Source organism: Nicotiana tomentosiformis, chromosome 3, assembly GCF_000390325.3.
Source record: "Nicotiana tomentosiformis chromosome 3, ASM39032v3, whole genome shotgun sequence".
Classification (NCBI taxonomy): domain Eukaryota; kingdom Viridiplantae; phylum Streptophyta; class Magnoliopsida; order Solanales; family Solanaceae; genus Nicotiana; species Nicotiana tomentosiformis.
In genome coordinates, this window is record NC_090814.1 from 113,331,606 (window position 1) to 113,350,260 (window position 18,655).

An 18,655-nucleotide genomic window follows, 5' to 3' on the forward strand; every position below is an offset into this window, starting at 1 on the left:
TGCCGAGCCTTCACATAAGAGATAAAACTGCTGGTATAATGGCCAAGAGTCCCTTTCCACTCTAATCAAGGCAATCCCTGCAAGGCTAAGGTCACCGTCTTGGCGTGACAATCTAATATAGCATGATAAGGTGATAGCCAATCCATACCCAGTATGACATCAAAATCAACCATATCAAGAAGTATAAGATCTACACGAGTCTCAAGACTCCCAATGGTGACCACACACGAACGATAAACACGATCTACAACAATAGCATCTCCCACTGGTGTGGACACATACACATGAGCACTCAAATAATCACGGGGCACAACCAAATAAGAAGCAAAATAGGATGACACATAGGAGTAAGTAGATCCCAGATCAAATAGAACTAAAGCATCTCTACTGCAAACTGAAATAGTACTTGTGAAAACAGCGTCAGATGACTCAGCCTCAGGCCTGGCTGGGAAAGCATAACACCAGGGCTGAGCCATACCACCCTGAACTATGTCCCTAGGACGGCCTCTAACTGGCTGGTCTCCACCTCTAACGGCCTGACCTCCACCTCTAACAGTCTGGCCTCAACCTTTGGCTGCCTGACCCCTGCCTCTGGATGGCTGAGCAGATGGTGCAGCAACTGGTACCGAAACCAAAGCACGAGAACTCTAATGCTGTGAGCTGCCCGTTGCCCGAGGGCAAAATAAAGCAATGTGCCTCGGATCACCACAAGTATAACATAACCTCGGCTGTCGTGACTTCTAACCCTGAAACTGACCTTGTCAACCTGAATAACCACCCTGATAACTCTAGAGTGGAGGTGCACTAATAGGAGCTGGTGGTGCACTAATACGACCACCTGAGGCACCGTGGGATGCCTGGAGTGCTGAATGAAACGGCCTGGGAGGATGGCCTCTACCAAAATTACTCCTGCCTCTAGATGAGGCACCGCTGAACTCACCGGAATGATGAGGTCTCTTGTCAGACCCCTGACCTCCCTGGCGACATTAGCAGCCGCCTGAAAAGAAATCTCACTCCCAGTCTCCTTAGCCATCTACAATCTGATAGGATGAGCAAGTCCATCAATAAACCTCATCACCCTCTCTCTCTCTCTCTCTCTCTCTCTCTCTCTCTCTCTCTCTCTCTCTCTCTCTCTCTCTCTCTCTGTGGGAAGCAGAAGAATAGCATGATAGGCCAAATCCACAAAACGGGTCTCAAACTGAGTAACAGTAATACTACCCTGCTGGAGACGCTCAAACTGACGGCGACGCTCCTCTCTCAATGTGATAGGCAGAAACTTCTCTATGAAGAGCTGAGAGAACTGGTCCCAAGTAAGAGCAGGCGACCCAGCCGGTCTGGTCAACAAGTAATCTCTCCACCATTTCTTGGCGGAACCAGTCATCTGAAATGCAGCAAAATCAACCCCATTGGTCTCCACTATACCCATGTTCCGTAGAACCTCGTGACAACTATCAAGATACTCCTGGGGATCCTCTGAAGGAGCACCACTGAAGTGAACAGGAAAGAGCTTGATAAACCTGTCCAATCTCCATAAAGCCTCAGAAGACATAGCTGGCCCATCTCCGACCTGTGCCGCAATAATCGGCTGAACTAATCCGACTGGCTGAGCTGCTGGAGCCTGATACTAGGGAGCTATCTGCTCCGGAGCGGGAGTGGTGGGAGTCAGGGCTCCTCCTCCAGCGTGAGAGACTGTTGGTGCCATGGGAAATGTGCCAGTCTGGGCCACACTCTCCATAAGGCCCACCAAACTGACCAAAGCGTCCTGAAGCACTGGGGTGGCAATGAACCCCTCTGGAACCTGAGTTAGTCCGGTAGGAACAGTCTAGGCTGGAACCTCCTCGTCAAGCTCTATTTGAGGCTCCACTGCTGGGGCTGCTGCTCGGGCTCTAGGCTGAGCCCTGCCCCTGCCTCTGCTTCTGGCACGGCCTCGGTCTCGGCCTCAGCCGCGGCCTCGACCTCTGCCCCGCGTAGGAGCTGCCACTGGAGGCTTTGGCTGCTGCTCAGCTGAGAAAGAGGTACGTGTTCTCGCCATCTGTGAGAGAATAAGAGTAGAAGAGTTTAATCAGCATTAAGAAAGAAAAATCGCACGACAGAGAATAATAGAAGTGAAACTTGTTCCTAAACTTCATAGCCTCTAGAAGATAAGCACAGACGTCTCCGTACCGATCCTCCAGACTCTACTAAGCTTGCTCGTGAATCGTGAGACCTAGGCAACCTAGTGCCCTGATACCAACTGTCACGACCCAGAATTTTCCATCGACGGGACCGTGATGGCGCCTAACATTTCACTTGCTAGGCAAGCCAACGTTAGAGAATCATTAAACCAATTCCTTATTTCCATTCAGTAATTAACAATAATTAACTAAGATAAAATATAATATTAATTACTACCACCCGGATCTGGAGTCACAATTCACGAGCATTCTAGAATTTACTACAAGTAATAGTCTGAAAGAAATACAACTGTCTGAATGAAAGAAACAGTAGAATAGAAAAGATAGACGGGGACTTCAAGGTTTGTGAACGCTGACAGATCTACCTTGAGTCTCCGGACAGCGGACCAGTAGCAAAATTTCGATCAACCCGAGCCGGTATCAAAATCTGCACAGAAAGTTCATAGTGCAATATCGGTACAACCGACCCCATGTACTGGTAAGTGTCGAGCCTAACCTCGACAAAGTAGTGACGAGGCTAGGACAAGACACCCACATATAACCTGAACAGTATAATCATGCTAGTGGCAACAACAATAAATAAAGAAATAATGCAAAAATAATGGAAAGGGGACATACAGTGGGGGGATACAATATAAAGAGTGAGAATAATGAAAAGACAGAATTAAACCGAAAATCCTTAAACGAATTGAGCAAATAAAACAGCAGGGAAAAACTGCACGGCATCACCCTTCGTGCTTTTACTCTCAACCTCACCAAATAAATAAATAGAACGACACAGCATCACCCTTCGTGCTTCTACTCTCATAATATACACGGCATTACCCTTCATGCTTTACACTCTTCCTCACAATATAAATAATGTATGCACGGCATCACCCTTCGTGCTTTACACTCCTCCTCACAAATCGCAGAATCAATAACAACGGATAGATAGGAGTATCAAAAGGAAACCAGTATTTTACCCATAATCAATAGCATAATGTAACCACAGCCTTGAATCAATATTCGAAAGTTACCAAATCTCAGTGAAACCAGATATAATTCACCCAACATTTAAAATAACCCGCTAAGCATGGATAGTAGAATTTAAGGCTACAAAATAGACAAGAATAAAATTTCACTCGCAGGCTATGACTCGACAACGACACATAGATGTTCGTCACCTCACCTATACATCATATTTAACAACCAAACACGAAGCAAATAAACACATAATACATATTCCCTCGAGCCAAAGTTAGACACGACACTTACCTCGCTCTGAAGGCCACTTAATTCTCAATCACAAACCACTCGTATCTATTCAAAAATGACTCAATAATATCAAATATTGCTAAAGAAATCAATTATATTGTATAAATTAAATTTCCCAAATTTTCCTCTAAAAAGTCGAAAAATCGACCCTGGGCCTGCTTGGTAAAAATCCGAGATTCGTACCAAAATCCATTTAACCATTCACCCCCGAGCCCGAATATGTAATTAGTTTTGGAATCCGACCTCAAATTGAAGTGTAAATCCCCAAATTTCCGAATTTCCTAGTTTCTACCCTAACCCCTAATTCTACCATGAAAACTCTAGATTTTAGGTTGATAATTCAAGAAATGTAATGGGTAATTAAAAAAAAATAGTTTAGAATCACTTAGCAACACTTTGGGGAAGAAAATAACTCTTGAAAATCGCCTCTACACCTTTGGTTCTTGAAAAATGTTGAAGAAATGGCTTAAACCCGTGTTTGATTCTGTTTTATGCACTCGGCGACAGTGTGTAACGCGTTCGCGAGTACACTGTCGCGTTCGCGAAGGGTACTGGCTGCCAAGCCTTCGCATTCGTGAGACGCTGCTCGCATTCGCGATGGTTACTCCCCCCTGGCCTTCGCGAGACATTGCTCGTTCGTGATGAAGGAACGACCCCCCCCCCCCCAGGTCCCCAAGAGCTTCGCGTTCGCGATGACCCGGTCGCGTTCACAAAGGGTAAATCCCCCATCACTTCGCGTTCGCGACCAGGCCGTCGCGTTCGTGAAGAAGAAGTCTCATCCTCACCAGTTTACTCTTCGCGTTCGCGAGAGAACCTTCGCGAACGCGAACAAGGATATGCCAGACACCAGAATCTGCAGAAAATCAGATTTTTCCCAAGTCCAAAACATCCTGTGGCCTATCCGAAACTCACCCGATCCCTCGGGGCTCCAAACCAAATATGCACACAAGTCTAAAAACATCATACGTGCCTGCTCGCGCGATCAAATCGCCAAAATAACACCTAGAACTCCAAATTTTGCACCAAATCAAATGAAATTCTCAAGAACACTTTAAAATTTCTATTTTCTCAACTGGACGTCTGAATCACGTCAAATCAACTTCGTTTCTCACCAAATTTCACAGACAAGTCTTAAATATCATGATGAACCTGTACCGGTCTCCGAAATCAAAATATGGACCTGATACTAACAATGTCAAACATCAATCAATTCTTAAAAACAAATAATTTTTAGACTTTTAATTTTTTTCAAAAATTCATAACTCAAGCTAGGGACCTCCGAATTCGATTCGGGGCATACGCCCAGGTCCCATAATTCGATACGGACCTACCAGGACCGTCAAAATATGGATTCGGGCCCGCTTACCAAAACTATTGACCGAAGTCAACTAAAATCAATTTTTAAGGCATAAATTCTTATTTTCAACATAAAAGCTTTCCAGAAACATGCCCAGAATGTGCACGCAAATCGAGAAGGTAAAAATAAGATTTTTAAGGCTTAAGATCACAGATTCTAGTTCTAAAACATAAGATGATCTTTTGGGTGATCACACATATCTATGTGGAGCTAAACTTCACGTTCTAGGGTTGTGTTCTTTCGTGACTATTTGTAACACCCCGTAAAAATTTTGAAGTACTTAAGCGCTATTAAGAAAGTTGATGTGCTCTAATTATATTATTTCGGGTGCAGACAAGGACTATTATGTGAATGATATCAATTGATCATGATAATATATGTATGAGGTGCATTAAGAATGGTTTATGGTCAAGTTGCAAATTTCATAATAGACTAAAGTTTTAAGTAAGTTCGCACAATACCTAACTTTAAATGAGCATAACTCTCATGATATGAAGTGTTATATGATGTATTACCTATCAAATAAAAGACCTTTGAATCTAGTTTCTAACTCTTTAAACCGTTCATCATTTGGACACTCCTACAAGAAGTTATGACCAAATTACCAAAGGCTGGAAAAATGCGATTTTGCAACCAATTCTGCGATCGCAAAATCGTTATGCGATCGTGAAAATTCTTCTGCAACCGCAAAACTGGTCGCAGAATGGACCAGAACAGCCCAGTTCTGGGCACCGATTTTTGCGATCAGTTGTGCGGCCTGCATACCCATTCTACGGTCCATTATGCGACCGAAGACCTGATTTCGGAGGGTTAATTTTTCTATTTTCATAACCCAACCGCATTCTAATAAATAGCCTTTGGGGCTTATTTTGGGGTGTTTTTCTGAGGGTTTTAGAGAGAGGTAAGAGTGTTTTAGAGAGAGAATGAGGGAACCTAATATTCTAATCATCCAATCTTCAAGAATCAAGGAAGCTAATCACAATATCTTCATCTAAGAGGTAAGATTCAACCCCTAGTCTTCAATTTCGAGTTTGGGGCAAAAGATTGGTGATTGGGAGTATGATTCTTGGGTGTAAGAGTATTATGTATATATGCTTGTACCAATAAGGTTTGTGAGAAGATTTTTGAGATAAAATAAGTAAATATTGGGTTGTGGAATGAAGGAAATCTTGTAGAAGAATCTTGTAACCAAATTTGCACACCTAGTGTTTGATAAAATGCTCAAATGAGCTGAAACCATGAAAATCTTCCTAATTATGGTTCACTTTTGTTATGTTTCTAAATAGATTGAAGTTTCTAGGATTTTCGGAACCTCGTAGTAATATAAGGAAGGCTCAAGAAAGATTGGAGCCGTCCGGAGGTCAATTCACGTATGAAAGCTATTTTGGAATATCGGCCTAAGTTCAAAAAGGTAAGTATCTTGCCTAACCTTGAGTGGAGGAATTACCCCTTAGGCATTGAGTCTTATGTGGAAATTGTGTAATTGAAAACCATGTACGCGAGGTGATGAGTACGTACTTGGTTTATATGTGCAAATTATATCGGTTGAAATTCGTAGACTCCCTTGTGTATTAAATTAGAAAATTGTTGGAACTTAGTAAATCCTTGATTTGTCATGCCTTATTCTTTGTTTGTCGAGTTTGTATTTTATATGATAATTTGGTATGATTGACATTTGACTTTTATGTGAACTTTGTGTTTGTTTGAGTTGCTATTTATGGAAAGTACTTTCATTATTGTCACGACCCAAACCGACGGGCCGCGACGGGCACCCAATATCTTACTCAACCGAGTACCAACGTAACGTATCTTTCGTATCATACTATCATAAGTAATTGAGCCGGAGAGGATGTCGTGAGATAAGTAGAATAAAATATGAGGAAATACTCAATATAGGGTGACCCAACTTGATATAACGACTTATACATATGACGTATTGGCCTATAAGGCCATACCAGTATTCATATTTATGACATCTGTCTACAAGCCTCTAAGAGTAGATAAATATCATAAAGGTCGGGACATAGCCCTGCCATACCAAACAATACATATTCAAATCATTCTGACCAAATAGGCAACTCCGGAGCAAGTGGAGTGCACAAACACCTTCTGCTGAGCTAATAGCCTACTAGGAGAACGCTTAACCTATCTATCAGGACCTGCAGGCATGAAACGCAGTATCCCCAGGCAAAAGGGACGTCAGTACAAATAAAGTACCGAGTATGTAAGGCATGACAGTAGTATATAAAAGACATGAAAGAAACATGGAGTAAAGAACTCAACCTGTAATTCTGAATAGCTCTGTGAATCATGAAAAATTTATAATGTCATACATGTGCGTATAAATGTCATACCATGCATAGGTATATGGGTACATAACATCATCAAGCCTCTGAGGGCATCCCATCATATCATCTCAGCCACTGTGGGCAAAATCATCAACGTATACCAGTTAATCAGGTGGTGGTGCGTATATAACGCCTTAACCTTTTCCCGTATCCCATATACATATAATATAAGCATATATAACGCCTTCTGGTCATGGGTCAATGTACATGTATAAATGCATGAAATGCATAAGAAATACGTTAATAAGATTTCTCGAATATCATAAAATTAATATTCCTTTCGGACAAACTTTATCAAATATATTTTTTTCTGGGACCCATGAACAGAGGATATAATAATAATAATTCACATGGGAATCAAGAATATAGACACCCCTAATATTTCTATGAATAGAGTCATTTATGAAAGTTGCGTATTTTGCTCGATTCGTTTGTATCATTTGGATCATGCCAAAAAGAAAGAAGGGATAGCTTTAACATACCTGGATTAGGTAAAAGTCCATATGATGTTCTTGGAAAAGGTTGCATCCTACTCCTTTAGAACCGTAAAATTTTACGTTGCTATGATTTCAATAATTCTCGTTGGATTTTTTTTTTGTGTGTGTGTAGGAATATGAAGAATCACGTTGCTAGTGTAAGGTTTAGAATCTGATTTGAAGTGTTTTTGAGAATGAAATTTATTGAAAACTTGCTAAGTGTAGCGTCTGTTTGAAATGCTTAAATTAGGAAAAATGTTATAAGATCTCTTACTTTGTTTCTTTAAGTCCAATGAAGCCAAATACTAAATGACTTACACGTACTCACTTATGATGCCACCTTTCAATTAAGAAATCATTATCAGATTACTACTTGAATATCTAATGTCCAAAGAAGCCAAAATGCTCATTTCCTTATTTAATGAGTATGACTCATGCTCTTTAAGTCTTTCCACATAATCATAGTAACTTATGAGTCACAATCCTTAGATGGGTTTGCTGCCACGTTATGGAGTTCAAACTTTATCCAAAATCATTATTAATCAGCCATTAATCCTTAATTAATTGGGTAATATCCCATTACCCAATAATTAATCAATTACCCAAATAATTAAGAATTATCTCAAATTACTTAAAATACTACTCACTTTTAACAAACTTTATACACCTTACTATCATGGCCATGTGGTACCGTGTATGATACTAGTCCATAAATAACGATTATTTTAGCTCGGGCCATATTTTATCCCAAAATGTCAAACTTTGACGAAATTCATTTTCTTCGATTTGCTTATCCTCTCACCTTCACCAATTTACTCATCACTTGTTTAAAATAGCATAATGCTTATAATCACAAAATAAATTTCATTCCCGAACTTGGGTCGATTAACCTACGATGAAACTTTAACGTTCGAAAATGCGGGATGTAACATCTCATTTCCGAGCTTCCATTAATTTATTTATGGCATACTTTAATGTACAAAAATATGGGGTGTAACAATTATTGATTTTATCTACAGATAATTGAAATGGAAAATTTGGTTAATAAGATGAATAAATCTATTATTTTACGATGTTGTGATTTAAAAGAGGTGTTGTTCCTTGATGAATTACTTTTCAGTTCATATTGTTAAAAACTTGGTATTGAAATATAAAGGCCGTGAATCATATTGAGGCAAAGTGCTAAATTGTGAAATATTATTCGGTAGAGTTGTTCACTCCCGAATATTGTGTTGAGATGTTGTGCACATTATAATTAATTAAATATGTTTAAATTGAGGCATTTATATATTTATCTAAAATTTGTATTAAAGAAGGTGTTGTTCTATAATGAGTTATTCTCCCATCCTTATGGTTATTTTTGAGATTTTATATACATTGTGTTGAACCGTGGACTATCTGTTGTAAAATTAATTGACTTTATTGTATCTTTGGAATGGTTGTGGTCTACGGGAAATTTATAAATACGAGTTGATGATGATGTGCTGTTGTGATAATATTCTGTGTGAATTGTTGTGTGATTTGGGTTACTGTTATGCGGCGTATAAGGGTGGCATCCTATTGTTGACATTATGCGGGCATAAGGGTGGCATTTCACTGTTGTTATATGTGTTGGGATATGTAACGACCCGGCCAGTTATTTTAAAAGTTGTAGCCCTATTTCCCTAATTACTGCTCATTTTATACTTTATAACTGATATTTAATTTGTCGGAGTAATTGGTTTAGGTTCGGAGAGATATTAGAATGAATTGGAACACTTAGTTTCAAAGTTTAAAACTTAAATTGAAAAGGTTGGCTGGATGTCGACCTATGTATAAACGACCCCGGAATAGAATTTTGATGATTCCAACAACTCCGTATGGTGATTTTGGACTTAGTAGCGTGATCGGAATTTTATTTGGAAGTCCGTAACTAAATTAGGCTTGAAATGTAAAATAGGAATTTAAGTTTGGAAGTTTGACCGGGGAGTTGACTTTTTGATATCGGGGTCAGAATCCAGTTCCGAAAATTTTCATAGCTCCGTTATGTCATTTATGACTTGTGTGCAAAATTTGAGGTCAATCAGACTTGATTTCATAGGTTTAGGCATCGAATGTAGAAGTTAGAAATTCTTAAATTTCATTAAGCTTGAATTGGGGTGTGACTTGTGATTTTAGCATTATTTGATGTGATTTGAGGTTTCGACTAAGTCTGTATGATGTTTTAGGGCTTGTTTGTGTATTTGATTGAGGTCCTGAGGCCTCGAGTGAGTTCCGGAAGGTTAACGGATCAATTTCGGACTAGAAATGCTGCTGGAAATTTTCAGATGCCTGTTCTGATTTCCTTCTTCGCGTTCGCGAAGGGAGTCTCGCATTCGCGAAGAGGAAATTTGTACTAGCACATTTTGTGCTTCGCGTTCGCGACCGAGAGCACGCGTTCGCGAAGGGTCGAGGTGCAAAGCTTCGCATTCGCGATCGAACCCTCATGTTCGCGAAGGGGAAATGGCCAAAGAGGATTTTTGGTCTTCGCGTTCGCGAAGGGCAGCTCGCGTTCGCGAAGGCCAAGCCTGGCAAGGCATCGCATTCACGAGAGGATCCCTGCATTCACGAAGAGTAAAGTTGGGCAGCACATTTTTGTGCTTCGCGAATGCGAGGCAAGGGCCGCGTTCACGAAGAAGAAACCACTGGACAGAGAGTTTATTTGAGATTTTAGACGAAATGGAGCTCGAGGAGAGGCGATTTTCGGGAGATTTTCAGAGAAAACATTGGGGTAAGTGTTCTTAACTCAATTTTGTTTAGATTACCCGAATCCATCACTATTTTTATCATTTAATTGGTGAATTAAGTTGGAAAAGTTTGTAAACCCTCTTGGATAAATTTGAGGATTTGAGGGCCGAATTGTTATCGGAATTTAGTAATTTTGGTATGGTTAGACTCGTGGTTAAATGAGAGTTCATATTTCATAACTTTCTCCGGATTCCGAGATGTGGGCCCCACGGGCGATTTTTGAGTTAATTTCGGATTTTATTGAAAAAAGTAATATTTTCTTATGAACTTGATTCCTATAATTTTTGTAGAGTGTATCGAATTATTATGACTAGATTTGAGTCGATCGGAGTCGGAAAATTGAGGGAAAGGCATACTACTTGATCAAATTGGAGCAAGTCGAGGTAAGTGACTTGTCTAACCTTATGTGGGGGAAATTTTCCCTAGGATTGGTATTGATGTGATAATTGTAATGTGATGAAAGTCGTGTATACGAGGTGACGAGTGTGTACACGGGCTAAATGTAAAAGATTATGTTTTTAAATTATGTAGATCACAGTTGCATATTAATTAAATTATTAAATCTTGTTATATTCTCCATCATTGATATGATTTCTATTCTTTAAATTGGCTTGACTTTCTCCTACTAATTGTTTTTACTTGTTTAGCTTAAACTTGGTTTCTTTTATTCTGTGCATTATTTGAAGGTGGAATTTCTTTAATTTAAATATTATTAATATTAAGTATTTGATATTTTAAATTTGGAACTGAGGCAACGTATTAAAAAATTTTAAATATTATTTTTGCTGAGTTATTTAATTCCCGAATATTTTGTGAGATTTTTGTACTCATTGTGATTGAGCTGTGAGCTCCCTGTTGTGGAAAATATTATTGATGTTCTTTATTTTTGCAAATTAAAATACTTGGGCACTTGAGGTGCAAATTGTGATATATTGTGATATTGATACACATGCGGTGGTATAAGGTCTGGTTGTTGAATCGCATGCGGTGAGATAATGGTGGCTTGATACACGTGGCTAGTAGGGGAACTACTAGAAGTCATGTGGTGTGATAAGGGTGGCTAAAACGAGGGATGCTATTTCGGGAAAATATTTTCTTTAAAATAAATTGTGAAGGCTCTCGCGGCGATACAAGGAAATGAGATATTGTGAATTTATTTATGATTTGGGACTACGAGGCGGTACCTCGGGAGTACCCTTGTTGATATTAATTTATGGCCGCAATTGCCTTTGATTATTGTTGTGATTTTCTTAAAGTTGAAAAGAATTCTGTGTTGTTTCCACGAGGTATTATTTGCCATTATTTTGTGTAGTTAATTGGTGACATACTACTACTTGATTCATTTCCATTGTCATTTCATTTTTATTATATTGTTAAACATTTCACCTTGTCTTTTATTATTCCAGTAGGGTCTGACCTGACCTCGTCACTACTCTACCGAGGTTAGGCTTGGCACTTACTGGGTACCGCTGTGGTGTACTCATACTACATTTCTGCACATCATTTTGTGCAGATCCAGGTACATCCTACCAGTCCAGACATCAGTGAGCTACCTTTGTACTGAGACTTCAAGGTATATCTGCCATCGTCCGCAGACTCCAGAGTCCCCTTCTATCAATATTATGTTGCTTCCTTATTTTCCTTAGACCCTGATATATAGATACATTGAGGATAAATTCTTAGAAGCTTGTGACTTATTTCTACCGGGTTTTGGGAGTTGTAATTATGTAAATTGCATATTTATTTATTTCATATTTCAATTGTTATTACGCATAGATAGGCTTACCTAGTCTTAGAAACTAGGTGACATCACGATATCCTACGGAGGGAATTTGGGGTCATGACAAGTTGGTATCAGAGCTCTAGGTTCATAGGTGTTATGAGTCACAAACAGGTTTAGTAAAGTCTTGCGGATCGGTACGGAGACGTCTATACTTATCTTCGGGAGGCTATGGAACTGTTAGGAAAATATTCATTTCTTTGATTCCTTATCGTGCGCACTGTTGACTTCAAAGTTCTAAACCACTATCTTTCTATTTTCTCACAGATGGTGAGGACACGCACAACTGGATCCGATGATCAAACACCCGCGCCCCCTGTTGGAGCCGCAAGAGGCCGAGCCAGAGCACCTGCACGAGCTACTGCAGCAGAGCCACCAGTAGCTCCAGTTGGAGGGCAAGCACCTGAGATGCATGTTACTACTCCTACACTTCAGGAGACCCTTGCCCAGATTTTTAGCATGTTTGGCACTCTAGCTCAGGCAGGGTTGATTCCACTTGCTCCTACCACATCTTAGGCCTGGGGAGCAGCACAGACTCCCGTCGCCCGTACCCCCAGAGCCACGGGCCCAAGTTGACCATGCCCCAAAGGTTATAGCAGTGCAGCCAGTTGTCCCAGTTCGCCCTGAGGTTAGGACAACAGTTTTAGAGGGGGAGAAGCTCAGGCTCGAGAGGTACAAAAAGTACCACCCTCCCACTTTCAGCGGTTTAGCTTCAAAGGATGCTTAGGGTTTTCTGGAGGAATGTCACCATATCCTCCATACTATGGGTATTGTGGATTCCAGTGGGTTTTCTTTCACGGCATTTCAGCTTAGAGGAACAGCCTACCAATGGTGGCGGGCATATGAGTTGGATAGTCCGGCTGAGGCAGCTTCACTTACTTGGACTCAATTTTCAGATATGTTCTTAAAGGAGTATGTTCCTTAGAGCCTTAGAGATGTATGGCATGTAGAGTTTGAGCAGCTGCGCTAGGGTTCAATGACCGTGTCGGAATATGCGGTCAGATTCAGTAATTTGGCTAGGCATGCACCAGCCTTAGTTGCTATTATTCGAGAGCGGGTTCGCAGATTTATTGAGAGTCTCCACCCTAGTATCAGATTCAGTATGGCCCGAGAGCTAGATATGGACATCACATACCAACAGGTGGTGTCAATTTCTAGGAGATTGGAATGTATGCGGATCCGGTAGAGGGGAGAGAGGGAAGCTAAGAGACCCCGAGATTCTGGCACATATAATAATTCTCGTGCCCCAGTTGCAGCACGTCATGGTAGAGGTTATGTGAGTCGTCCTATTCATTCAGCACTACCAGCTTTCAGTGGTATTCATGCTACTCCCAAACCTCATGTTGCATATTATCCACCGCCAGTGTCTTCTGTACCTCCTGTACTGGGTGCCTTCAGCAGGCAGTCTAGTCGATCATGCCCGAGCCAGTCCCACCAGCCACATCCTCCGAGGGCTTGTTTTGAGTATGGTGACACTCGTCATATCATAAGGGATTGCCTCAGACTTAGGAGGGGTGCACCTGCATAGATTTATCATGCCCCACCTATTCCACAGGGCCCTCAGGTTTCTCAGGCCATGATTACTGCACCAGTTGCTACTCCACCTGCACAGCCAGCTAGAGCTGGAGGTCGGACAGGTAGAGGTCGCCCTAGAGGGGGAGGCCAGGCCAGATATTATGCCCTTCTTGCTAGGACAGAGGTCGTCGCATCAGATTCTGTTATCACATGTATTATTTCGGTCTGTCATAGAGATACATCAGTCTTATTTGATCCAGGCTCTACTTATTCTTATGTGTCATCTTATTTTGCCCCGTATTTGGGTATATCCCGTGATTCCTTGAGTTCTTATATTTATGTATCTACACCCGTGGGTGAATCTATTATTGTAGACCGCGTGTATCGGTCGTGTTTAATTGTTATCAATGGTTTTGAGACCAGAGCTGATTTATTATTGCTCAGTATGGTGGATTTCGATATTATTTTGGGCATGGACCGGTTGTCGCCCTATCACGTTATTCTTGATTGTTACGCCAAGATGGTGACGTTGGCTATGCTAGGTCTACCACGGCTAGAGTGGAGAGGTAACTCGGATCATATTCCTAGTAGGGTTGTTTCATTTCTTAAAGCTCAACAAATGGTTGAGAAGGGATGTGATGCGTATCTGGCCTATGTGAGAGATGTTAGTATTGATACTCCTATCGTGGAGTCAGTTCCTATAGTAAGGGATTTTCCTGATGTATTTCCAGCGGATCTTCCGGGTATGCCACCCGACAGGGATATTGACTTTGGCATGACTTGTTACCGGGCACTCAGCCCATTTCTATTCCACCATATCGTATGGCCCCAACAGAGTTGAAAGAATTAAAAGAACAGTTACAGAAGTTGCTTGATAAGGGTTTTATTCGGCCCAGTGTATCGCTTTGGGGTGCTCATGTCTTATTTGTGAAGAAGAAGGATGGTTCTATGCAGATGTGAATTGATTACCGCCAGCTGAATAAGGTTACGGTGAAGAATAGGTATCTATTACCAGGTATTGATGACCTACTTGATCAGCTTCAGGGTGCCAGGGTATTCTCTAAAATTGACTTGCGTTCAGGCTATCATCAGTGGAAGATTCGGGAACCAGATATCCCGAAGACTACTTTTAGAACTCGGTATGGTCATTATGAGTTCCTTGTAATGTCATTTGGGTTAACCAATGCCCCAGCAACATTTATGCACTTAATGAATAGTGTATTTCAGCCCTATCTTGATTCTTTCATCATTGTGTTTATTGACGATATTCTGGTGTATTCCCGGAGTCAGGAGGATCATGATCAGCACCTGAGGACTGTGCTTTAGACTTTGAGAGAAAAGAAGTTATATGCCAAATTTTCAGAGTGTGAATTATGGCTTGATTCAGTGGGAATTTTGGGCCATATAGTTTTGTGCGAGGGAATCAAGGTAGATCCGAAGAAGATTGAGGCAGTGCAGAGTTGGTCCAGACTGTCCTCAGCTACGGAGATCCGGAGTTTTCTTGGTTTAGCAGGGTATTATCGCCGATTTGTAGAGGGTTTCTCTTCTATTGCTGCACCTATGACCAAATTGACCCAGAAAAGTGCTCCGTTCAGGTGGACCGAGGAACGTGAGGAGGGCTTCCAAAAGCTCAAGACACCTTTGACTACAGCTCCAGTATTGGTATTACCTACAGGTTCAGGGTCTTATACTATGTATTGTGATGCGTCACGTATTGGTCTCATGCAGTATTAATGCAAGACGGTAGAGTGATTGCCTATGCGTCCAGATAGTTAAAGGTACATGAGAATAATTATCCTGTCCACGACCTTGAGTTAGCAGCTATTGTTCATGCCTTGAAGATTTGGCGGCATTATTTATACGGTGTCCATTGTGAGGTCTACACCGATCACCGGAGTCTATAGCATCTGTTTAAACAGAAGGATCTTAATTTACGGCAGTGGAGATGGTTGGAGTTGCTTAAGGATTATGATATCACCATTATCTATCATCCCGGGAAGGCCAATGTGGTGGCCGATGCCTTGAGTCGTAAGGCGGAGAGTTTGGGCAGCTTAGCATAATTACCGGTAGCAGAGAGGCCTTTAGACTTGGATGTTCAGGCCTAGGCCAACCAATTTATTAGATTGTATGTTTTCAAGCCGAGCCGAGTTTTGGCTTGTGTGGTTTCTAGTCTTCTCTTTATGATCGTATCAGGGAGCGTCAGTATGATGACCCCCAACTGCTTGTCCTTAAGGATACAGTTCAGCACGGTGATGCCAAAGAAGTCACTATTGGAGATAATGGTGTATTACGGATGCAGGGCAGGCTATGTGTACCCAATGTAGATGGCTTGCATGAGTTGATTCTCTAGGAGGCTCACAGTTCGCGGTACTCCATTCATCCGGGTGCCACGAAGATGTATCAGGACTTGAGGCAACATTACTGGTGGAGGAGGATGAAGAAGGACATGGTGGAATATGTAGCTCGGTGTCTAAATTGCCAACAGGTGAAGTATGAGCATCAACGATCGGGAGGATTGCTTCATAAGTTGGAGATTCCAGAATGAAAATGGGAGCGGATCACTATGGACTTCGTTGTTGGGCTCCCACAGACTCAGAGGAAGTTCGATGCAGTTTGGGTGATTGTAGACAGATTGAACAAGTCAGCTCATTTCATTCCTATGGTTACTACTTACTCCTCGGAGCAACTGGCTCAGGTTTACATTCACGAGATTGTTAGGCTTGGTGGTGTACTGGTATCTATCATATCTTACCGGGGTAGACAGTTTACATCACAGTTCTGGAGAGCCGTACAGCGAGAGTTGGGTACTCGGGTACAGTTGAGTACAGCATTTCGCCCTCAGACGGACGGATAGTCCAAGCGCACTATTCAGATACTGGAGGATATGCTTCGTGCATGTGTGATGTATTTGGGGGTGCTTGGGATCCGTTCTTACCACTTGCGGTGTTTGCTTACAACAACAGTTACCAGTCCGGTATTTAGATAGCTCCGTATGAGGCCTTGTATGGTAGGCGGTGCCGGTCTCTAGTGGGTTAGTTCGAACTGGGCGAAACTAGACTATTGGGTACAAACATAGTTCAGGATGCCTTGGAAAAGGTTAAATTGATTCATGATCGACTTCGTACAGCCCAATCTAGATAGAAGAGTTATGTGGATCGGAATGTTCGTGATGGTGCATTCATGGTTGGTGAGCGGGTCTTGCTCCGGGTTTCGCCTATGAAGGGTATGATGAGGTTTGGGAAGAAGGGCAAGTTGAGACCTAGGTATATTAGGCCTTTTGAGATTCTTGAGAGAGTTGGAGAGGTGGCTTACAGACTTGCACTACCACCTAGTCTCTCCGCAGTTCATCCGGTATTCCATGTTTCTATGCTCCAGAAGTATCACGGCGATCCGTCTCATGTGTTAGACTTCAACTCAGTTCAGTTAGACAAGGATCTATCTTATGTTGAGGAACCAGTAGCTATTTTGGACAGGCAGGTTCGAAAGCTGAGGTCAAAGAACATTGCTTCTGTGAAAGTTCAGTGGAGGGGTCATCTGGTCGAGGAGGCGACTTGGGAGACTGAGCAGGATATGCGCAGCCGTTATCCTCATCTTTTCACCACTTCAGGTATGTCTCTATGCTCGTTCGAGGACGAATGATTATTTTAAGAGGGGGAGGATGTAACGACCCGGCCAGTCATTTTAAAAGTTGTAGCCCCATTTCCCTAATTACTACTCATTCTATACTTTATAACTGATATATGATTTTCCGGAGTAATTGGTTTAGGTCCGGAGATATTTTAGAATGAATTGGAACACTTAGTTTCAAAGTTTATAACTTAAGTTGAAAAGGTTGGCTGGATGTTGACCTATGTATAAACAACCCCGGGATAGAATTTTGATGATTCCAACAGCTCTGTATGGTGATTTTGGACTTAGGAGCGTGATCGGAATTTTATTTGGAAGTCTGTAACTAAATTAGGCTTGAAATGGCTAAAATAGGAATTTAAGTTTGGAAGTTTGACCGGAAAGTTGACTTTTTGATATCGGGGTCGGAATCCAGTTCCAAAAGTTTTCATAGCTCCATTATGTCATTTATGACTTGTGTGCAAAATTTGAGATCAATCGGACTTGATTTGATAGGTTTCGGCATCGAATGTAGAAGTTGGAAATTCTTAAGTTTTATTAAGCTTGAATTGGGGTGTGACTTGTGATTTTAGCATTATTTGATGTGATTTGAGGTTTCGAATAAGTCCGTATGATATTTTAGGACTTGTTGGTGTATTTGGTTGAGGTCCCGAGGGCCTCGAGTGAGTTCCGCAAGGTTAACGGATTAATTTCAGACTTGGAATGCTGCTGAAAATTTTCTAATGCTTGTTCTGGTTTCCTTCTTCGCATTCGCGAAGAGGAAATTTGGACTGGCACATTTTGTGCTTCGCGTTCGCGACCGAGAGGATGCGCTCGTGAAGGGTCGATGTGCAAAGCTTCGCATTCGCGATCGAACCCTCGCGTTCGCGAAGGGAAAATGGCCGAAGAGGATTTTTGGTCTCGCGTTCGCGAAGGCCAAGCCTGGAAAGGCATCACATTCACGAGAGGATCCCCGCATTCACGAAGAGTAAAGTTGGGCAGCACATTTTTGTGCTTTAGGAACGCGAGGCAAGGGTTGCGTTCGCGAAGAAGAAACCACTAGACAGAGAGTTTATTTGAGAAAATGGGACTCCATTTTTGACACATTGGAGCTCGGGGAGAGGCGATGTTCGGGAGATTTTCAGAGAAAATATTGGGGTAAGTGTTCTTAACTCAATTTTGGTTAGATTACCCAAATCCATCATTGTTTTTATCATTTAATTGGTGAATTAAGTTGGAAAAGTTTGAAAACCTTCTTGGATAAATTTGAGGATTTGAGCACCGAATTATTATCGGAATTTAGTAATTTTTGTATGGTTAGACTCGTGGTTGAATGAGCGTTCATATTTCGTAACTTTCGCATGGATTCCGAGACG